The sequence below is a fragment of the Microtus ochrogaster genome, chromosome 7, assembly GCF_000317375.1.
Source record: "Microtus ochrogaster isolate Prairie Vole_2 chromosome 7, MicOch1.0, whole genome shotgun sequence".
NCBI classification, from domain to species: Eukaryota; Metazoa; Chordata; class Mammalia; order Rodentia; family Cricetidae; genus Microtus; species Microtus ochrogaster.
Genome location: NC_022014.1, coordinates 63,859,884 through 63,869,062, shown reverse-complemented (window position 1 = coordinate 63,869,062; position 9,179 = coordinate 63,859,884). Strand labels below are relative to the sequence as shown.

Here is a 9,179-nt window from a genome sequence, read left to right as displayed (position 1 = left end):
AATAAATAAATAAATATTTAAAAAAAATAATAATTGTTATGGAGTGCAACCTAGGCTTCAGGATTTTTTAAAGCTGACCAAAAGATGTAGGAGTAACAATTATGATCATTTTCTAAATACTTCAGCTCCACATCAGGAAAAGAACAAGGCATATGGTAATAAAAATATTAAAATAAGGTTTTGTGATATGGTGGGAGGGGCACAGGCCTGTAATCTTACCACCTAAGAGCAGAGGCAAGAGACTGCCACAATTTTGAGGTAAACTTAGTCTATATAGTATATTCTAGATCAGCCAAGGCTACTATAAAATCCCGACTCAAAATACACATATACCCCTCCCTCCACCCATACATATACACCACACACACATCACACACTGCACACACACCACAAACTGCACAAACACACTGCATACACACCACACACACACCACATGACAAAGAATAGAAACAGAATGACTCTGAGATATGAACAGATCCATTTGTAACCCCACTTTGAAAACGGACTAGGAAATCTTGATAATGATAAAGGTAGAAACTACTAAAGGAACTATAGATCTCTCAGGAAATAGACTGAACACAACAGCAAACCTTCTTTTTAGTAACTGGGCTTCAAACTAAGATGAAACCTGGAGCTGGGCACAGTTGCATACACCTTTAATCCCAGCACTTGGGGAGCAGAGACAGGTGGATCTCTGTGAGTTCAAGGCCAATCTGGTCCACAGAGTGAGTTCCAGGACAGCCAGGGCTACACAGAGAAACTGTTTCTCAAGAAATAAACCAAAAAAAGGAGGTGGTGGCAGTGGTGAGATATCTCAGTGCATAAAGGCGACTCCAATGTGGATGAACTTTCCTAAACATTATCTAGACATGTGACAAGCCAGGCATGAAAGGTCCCATGATGTGTGATTGCATTTACATGAAATACTGTGATTAGGTAAACTCATAGAGGCCAAAGGCAGATTAGCAGAGCAAGAGAAGATGCAGAAATGTTACAACAAAGAAAACGTTCTTGGTAACACTGGGTTTTCTCTGAGAATGATGAAGATGGCTCTGGGAGCCTGTGCATCACTGTGAGGACACTACCTGCTGCTCAATCATCTGCTTTAAAGGGCTCATTTGTTATTTTTACCTCCGAAAGTCATCTTTTCCTATTAAGTACAAATGACTTCAGACCAAAAACAAAAACAAACAAAAAACCCAAAACAAACAAACAAAAGCAAAGAGGGAAATAGGAAATAACTCTAAAGTACAAAATTCTCCTTAACCCTTTCTCAGCTATCAGCAGCACAGAAGTGAGTTGGTCCGTATAGGTGTGCCCAGCCTCAGTAAGAGACAAGAGTTCTCTCTGTGTGTGGTGGTGGTGTTTTAAAGGTTTATTGTTTTAATTATGTGTCTCTGTGCAGGCATGTGCACATGGGTATAGGTGTCTGTGGAGTTCAGAAGTCCAGAAGGTTCTAGATCCCCTGGAGCTGGAAGTAGAGGTGGCTGTGAGCTGTGAGACATGGGTGCTGGGATCAAACTTAGGTCCTCTGCAAAAGCAGTCATGCTCTTAACTGCTGAACCATCTTTCCAGGTCCCTTGTTCTATTTTGAGGCAAGGGGTCGTGTAGCTCAGATTGGCTTCAAGCTTATAGCCAAGAATGACCTTGTACTTCTGATTCCCTGCTGGTTTTACAGTTAGGTATACATCATCACACCTGCTTTTTCTTTCCCTTTCCTCTTTTTTTTTCTCATTTTTTTTCCTTAATGGTAGAATAACAAAAAGCCTCTGGGCTACACCCCCAGCACACAACACATGTGATTATTATTTCAACAGAATGGGACTGTGGAGACTGGTACTGCACCTAACAGTGCCAAACATTTAGAAGAAGCACTTAGTAAAACAGGAGTAAAATGACTCCTCAACTAGTCAAACCTTACCTCTTCATGACTAAACATTGCTCCTGAAGATAGAACGTCAGGACTGGGCTATGACTCAGTGAATAGTAATTACCTACCGTCATGTGCAAGGCCCTGGGTTTAATCATGGGTACAAAGCTTGCCAGATGGCTCAGCCATCAAAGGCATCTGCCATCAGGACCAATGACCTGAGTTCAATCCCTGGGACCCTGCAAGTTGTGCTGATATCCACACATACACTGGCACCTCCACCACTGCACATACATGCACACACACACATACACACACACAATTAAAAAGTAACTTTTTAAAAAGATTTATTTATTTATTATGTATACAACATTCCTTCTATGTATGCTTGCATGCCAGAAGAGGGCACCAGATCTCATTACAGATGGTTGTGAGCCACCATGTGGTTGCTGGGAATTGAACTCAGGACCTCTGGAAGAGCAGTCAGTGCTCTTAACCTCTGAGTCATCTCTCCAGCCCCAAAAAGTAGTTTTTAAAATATTCATAAAAATAAACAAAAATAAGCCAGAACCAAATAGAGAGCAGACACAGAGAGTAGAATGGTGGTCTAGTGGCAGTGAGGTGGGTGTTTTGTCTGCAAGCTTGACAATCTCAGCCCCATCCTAGAAACAACATAGTGAACAGAGAACTAACTCCTCCACACAAATGCTGCCACCCGATCCTGCACAAAGTAAGGAAAGAAACATAAAAACCATTTTACGAAATGAAAGTAGAATGATGGCTGGCAGGCCTGGTGCATAGAGTTTCAGTTTTACAAGATGAAGTTTTAGAGATGGTTGGTGGTGATGATAGCAAAAAATGTTAACATAGTTAGCACATATATACATATATATTACCATAAGATATAAATAGATACACTCTAAAAGATGGAGAAAAATGTTCTTCATTTATTCACTCAATAAACATGGTATAACACAGTAATGTTCTAGGTCCTGGGGATATTGCAAAAATAAAAATAGATCTTTCTGCCCGGCAGTGGTGTGACGCACACCTTTAATCCCAGCATTCGGGAGGCAGAGGCAGGCACATCTCTGTGAGTTTGAGACCAGCCTGGTCTACAAGAGCTAGGTCCAGGACAGCCAGGGCTGTTGCACAGAGAAACCCTGTCTCAAAAAAACTAATAAAAAGATAAATAAATACATAATAAAAATAGATTTTTTTTAACAAATTAGCTTTCTAGAAGAGGAGAAAATAATGGAAAATGTCAAATAGAATCAAGAACCATGAAAGAAAACCAAATAACAAGAATGAAGAAGAAGAACAAGACATAATGAGGAGGCTCTTCTGAGCAGGGAAGAGAATGAGATGACAGTCTGTACAAGGAGCACAAGTGTGAAGACAGGAATATGCTTGATATGCCAAAGACTAGACAGGAGGCTGCTGTGTCTGGACCAGATGAGGAAGATGAAATCACAACAGCAGCCAGAAGCTAAACCATTCAAAATCTTCTAGCCCATATTAAGGATCTTTTTAAGAGTTTATTAAAAATGTGATGGAAATCTACAAGGGAAATTTGAACAACAACAACAAAAAGATTTAAAATCTTTTAGTTTGAACAAAAAAAGGATTTAAAATCCTTTTCTAGTCCTGGAAATGGAAGCGAGGGCCTTGCACATCCTACACAAGTGCTCATCACTGAGCTCTAGCCTTCCCTGAGTAATGTTTCTCAGGATGGTTGGCTGTGCTGTAACAGTGAGCAGGGAAGAAGAGCCAAGAAGCCGTGAAGTCACCTACACAAGAGGATGCAGAGTACTGGGTGCAGTAGCCAAGCAGAGGGTGTTGAGAAAGGGTCAGTTTTGAACCCACACTGAATGGACAGGATTTGCTAATGGTCTTGATGTCTAAGAGAGAAAGCAGTCAGTAGAGACTATAAGACTTCGATGCGACTAGAAAACTACACGGTGCTATTTATAGATATGTAAAATTGGAGAGAGGATAAAATGTGTTAAGTTTGGACACAAATTGGACATATCCAAAGATAGAGAGTGGGGAGCTGGAGAGAGGGCTCAAGCAGTTAAGAGCACAAATTGCTTTTGATGAGAACCTGGTTTCAGTCAGCAGCTATCACCTGCCTGTAACTCCAATTCTAGGGGATCTAAGGCCTTTCTGGCCTCTGTGGGCACCTGCATTTATGCAGTGTAAAAAACACATGCACTGTAAACACACACACACACGTGCATGTGCGTGGACACACCCCCTACATGCACACACAATAAATAAATCTAAACACATCATAATAGGATATGTAAGTCTGAAGTTCAGAGAAGATTCAAACTTCAGACACAAATTTAGGACCCACCACTATCAAGATGATAAAATAATAAAAATGGTTGACATCTCCTCTGAATTAAGTATAGAAAGTGGCTAGTAGCTTGAAAGAAAACCAGGAAAGGATGATTTTAGAAGCTAGACAAGTATTTCATTAAGGTTGAAGCAATCTGTCCAAATATCCATGTCTTGAAAATGGGGGTTGAGAACTACCCCCATTGTTGGCAATGTGACAGCCATCAGAAATCTGGAAAGGGAAGTTTCAACCAAGCAAAAGTACAAAATCTATCTCAACTTCTTCTCCTGCCTCGAAGGAAGCTCGGAGCGCAAGCTTGTGTCACAGCTGGCTGAAAGGAGTTTTCTGACGTATGACCTGCAATGGCATGTTTGCTGATCTAATACAAAGGATAGAATACAGTTCCTGGAGGCACGGAAGGCAGAAACAGGTGCAGTGTCCGTGAGTATACGTAAGTGATGGGATTCTATCCACAAACGCAAGGACATAAGGAATGGCAGAACGGCTGAGTCCAGCTGGAAGGAGAGTGGAGGAGCGCACTAGAGGAACTAGAGCACACTAGATTGGTAGGAAAATGTTGAAGATTTCCTTTTACTAGTTGCAGTGCACAGTGGTAGAGTGTGTGAGCCTTCAATTCTATCCCAGCACTGAATAAACAAGGCATGGTGGTGCATACTTGTTATTCAGTAGGATCAGAAGTTCAAGGTCAATCTTTACTACGTAGCATCTTCCAAGGCTGAGACTACAGTAGGATACATGAGATTATATTTCTAAAAATAAAATATTGTTATATAAAAATATAGTCTAAAATAAATTAAAACTAATTAGTGAAAATTAACAGATTACTAACTACTATCCTGCCTAGTTCTATATCAACTTGACACAAAGTCATCTGGAGGAGGATCCTTAATTGAGATAAGGCCTCCAGAAATCGGACTATAGACAGGCAAGCCTCTCAAACATTTTCTGAATTAGTGATTGATGGAGGAGGTCCATTTTGGGTAGTGCTACCCCTGGGCTGGTGGGCCTGGGGTCTATAAGAAAGCACGCTGAAAGCAGTAGTGGTGCACACCTTTAATTCTAGCACTTGGGAGGCGGAGGCAGGGGGATCTCTGTGAGTTTGAGGCCAGCCTGGTCTGCAAAGTGAGTTCTAGGACAGCCAACATTACACAGAGAAACCTGGTCTCAAGAAAAAAAAAGAACGAGAGAGAGAGAGAGAGAGAGAGAGAGAGAGAGAGAGAAGGAAGGAAGAGAGGGAGGGAGGGATTGAGGGAGGAAGGAGAGAGAGAACCCGTGCTTGAGGAGCGAGTGAGCGGACTAGCAAACAGGCTGAGTAAGCTGTTGATGAGCAAGTGAGTAAGCAGTATTCTTCCAAGGACTTAGCATCAGCTCCTGCCCTCATGTCCCTGCCCTGCTTGAGTTTCTGCTTTGGCTCCTTCAGTGGACTGTGATTCAGGAGGATAAAAGCAAATAAACCCTTTCCTTCCCATGTTGACTTTGGTCACAAAGTTTCATCACAGCAGAAGAAAAGCAACTAAGACAACTACTATGAAAATAATAGCAATTATTGTAAAAATTCTGTTGCTGCCATGAACTGGGTATTGACTACTAATTAGTCACCATGCCCAGCCAGTTACTGTTAGCTTTTTTTAGTTTTTTGTTAGCTAACAATGTCTTTGAACTTGTCATCCTGCTGCTTCTACCCTCCAAGTTCTGGGATGACAAATGTGTGTAATTACAACCCAACTCTATATTCATATTTTTTAAAGATTTATTTATTTATTATGTACAGTGTTCAGCCTCCATGCCTGCAGGCCAGAAGAGAGCACCAGATCTCATTACAGATGGTTGTGAGCCACCATGTGGTTGCTGGGAATTGAACTCAGGACCTCCGGAAGAGTAGTCTGTGCTCTTAACCTTGAGCCATCTTGCCAGCCCTATATTCATATTTAAATGGACAAATTGATAGGCTAATTCCCTCAGAGAAGAAAAATTTGCAACATCATAAATTATACTTCTGTTTACATGTTAACTATAAAATCTAACTTTTCAGCTTAATTATGAGTCATTTGCAACCCTCTCCTGAGGAAATAAAAGTATGATTAGGGTCACAATGATGTTACTGTTTCACAGCCCATACTTTCCACTGCAGGAAATCAGGGCTAATTAAGACATCTCTTACCACCAATAGCCAAGGGATATGGCTTTACTTAGAAAGAGTCAATGGGAAGAGTTAATAAAGATAAGTAACATACTAATTATTTATCATTTATACTTCCAACCATAATATGTACTGGAAGAGAGGAAAGTATTTTAATAGCAGGTACCAGAGGTCCTATTAGAGAGTGACTGTCTTGGTGAGGAAGCAGCTTGATGGTTGTTTGGGTTAGGGAGGATGAGGCTTCAAGGGTATCAGGAAAAGAAGGCCTACCTCAGCACTTCTGTCCAAGGGAGCTAGGATTTGGGCCTCAGGGAAGAGAAGAGAAAGACCAGAGAGTATCTGATACTGCAAGGAGAATGTATAGAAAGACCAGTAGTACAAAAGATGACGAATAACGAAGTGGCCCAAGGACTTGTTCAAAGAGAGATAGAAATCAGGCACAGCAACAAATTCTAGCCATCAAGAGATCAGGCAGTTGAAGCAGGAAGATAGACTCCTAGGACAAAGAGGGCCAGAGGAAAAAAAAGTTCCACTGGGAGCAGAAGCCAGGAGCAAATCCAGCCCTGGGATCCAACCTAGTCCCAGGACACTGGCAGACCAGGATTGAGCCAATGACCTGACTCAGAGTCTGCAATCTCCCCTGGAACCAGAGTGGACTGAACCAGTTACCTAAGACATAGAGAGAACAGGCTCCACAAGGAGCAGAAGCCAGGAGCAAACCCAGTACCAGGACATGAGCTGATCAGGACTGAACCAGTGACCAGATCCAGAGTCAGTGATCTCCACCACAACAGGTCCAACTCCAAGTCAGGGACTTCTGCAGGAGAGCTCCAGACCAAGATTTAAAGAAACAGATCAAAGCCAGCAGCCTAGGCTAAAGTAAGCCTGAGACAGCAAACTCCAAGGGAGCAGACCAAAGCACAGGAGCACTGAACTACTTCCAGGAACAGGAATAACCAATGGAGTACCTAGAACTGTGACATTGACTGTACCATGAGGAACAACCATCTGAGCTTTGGATTCACTGGCACCTAGAAGACTATTCAACAGATCCTCAGACAGCCCCAACCACATCTATTAGAGGAAAAGATGAGTAGAAAAGGTAAGATCACATGCTACACCACAAAGAGCAACACAATACCAGTAAAACCTAAAGACCCTACAAAAGCAAGACCTGAACAACCAAATATGGACGAACCAGAAGAAAATTATCTAAAAAATAACATTAAGAGAATGTTTGAAATTCTTAAAGATAAAATGAGAAATTACCTTAAAGAAATGGAGGGAATGCCGGGCGATGGTGGCACACGCCTTTAATCCCAGCACTCGGGAGGCAGAGGCAGGCAGATCTCTGTGAGTTCGAGACCAGCCTGGTCTACAGAGCTAGTTCCAGGACAGGCTCCAAAGACACAGAGAAACCCTGTCTCGAAAAACAAAAGAAAAGAAAAAGAAATGGAGGGAAAAAACAAACAAAAAAATGGAAGATATCCACAAATCACTTAAAGAAAACCAAGAAAAAGAACTTAAACATATAAAAGAAACTATTCAGGACTTGAAAACTGAGATAGAAAAAAAAATAAAAAAAAACACAAGCTGAAGAAATTACAGAAACAGAAATCATGAGAAAAAGATTAGGAACCACAAACGCAAGCATGAACAACAGAATACAAGAAATGGAAGACAGAATCTCAAGCGCTGAAGATACAATAGAGGAAATAGACTCATCAGTTAAAGAAAACATTAAATCTAACAAAAGGTTAACCCAAAATATCCATGAAATATGGGACACCATAAAAGGCCAAATCTTAGAATAATAGGTATAGAAGAAGGAGAAGAAGTTCAACTCAAAGGCACAGAAAATTTATTTAACAAGTCAAGAAGAAAACTTTCCCTACCTAAAGAAAGATATGCCTATGAAGATACAAGAAGTTTACAGAACACCAAATAGACTGGATCCCAAAAAAAGTCCACTCGCCACATAATAATCAAAACACTAAACATACAGAGTAAAGAAAGAATATTAAAAGCTGCAAAGAAAAAAGGCCAAGTAACATATAAAGTTAGACCTATCAGAATTACACCTGACTTCTCTGGAGACAACGAAAGCCAGAAGGTCCTGGTCAAGCATTATGCAGACATTAAGAGACCACGAATGCCAGCCCAGACTGTTATATCCAGCAAAACTGTTGATCACCATAGAAGGACAAAACAAGATGTTCCATGACAAATGTAGATCTCCAATACCTAGCCACAAACCCAGCCCTACATAAAATACTAGGAGGAAAACTCCAACCCAAGGAAGATGGCTACGCCAACAAAAACACGGACAATTGATGATCTCATTACAGCAAATCCAGAAGAAGAAAAAATGCACAAATTAACATCACCAACGATGAAAACTAAATTAACAGGAGATAGCAACCACTGGTCATTAATATCCCTTAATGTAAATAGACTCAACTCACCTATAAAAAGGCACAGGCTAACAGATTGGATATGAAAACAGAATCCATCCCTCTTCTGCATACAAGAAATGCATCTCAACCTCAAAGACAGACATCATCTCAGAGTAAAATGTTGGGAAGAAATATACCAATCAAATGGCCAGCCTGGTCTACAAAGGAAGTTCCAGGACAGGCTCCAAAGCTACAGAGAAACCCTGTCTCGAAAAAACAAACAAACAAACAAAAGAACTTGGTCCTCCATGAATAAATTCTTTTTTTTTTTTTTTGGTTTTTCGAGACAGGGTTTCTCTGTGGCTTTGGAGCCTGTCCTGGAACTAGCTCTGTAGACCAGGCTGGTCT

The 9,179-nt window shown here is 41.0% G+C and overlaps 1 protein-coding gene across 1 annotated transcript in view; it reads right to left on the bottom strand.

The window, feature by feature from the left end:
• Nucleotides 1-9,179, bottom strand: part of Hsf5 (heat shock transcription factor 5) — a 45,723-nt gene that overhangs the window by 1,026 nt on the left and 35,518 nt on the right. The gene's annotated exons all lie outside the window — the stretch shown is intronic.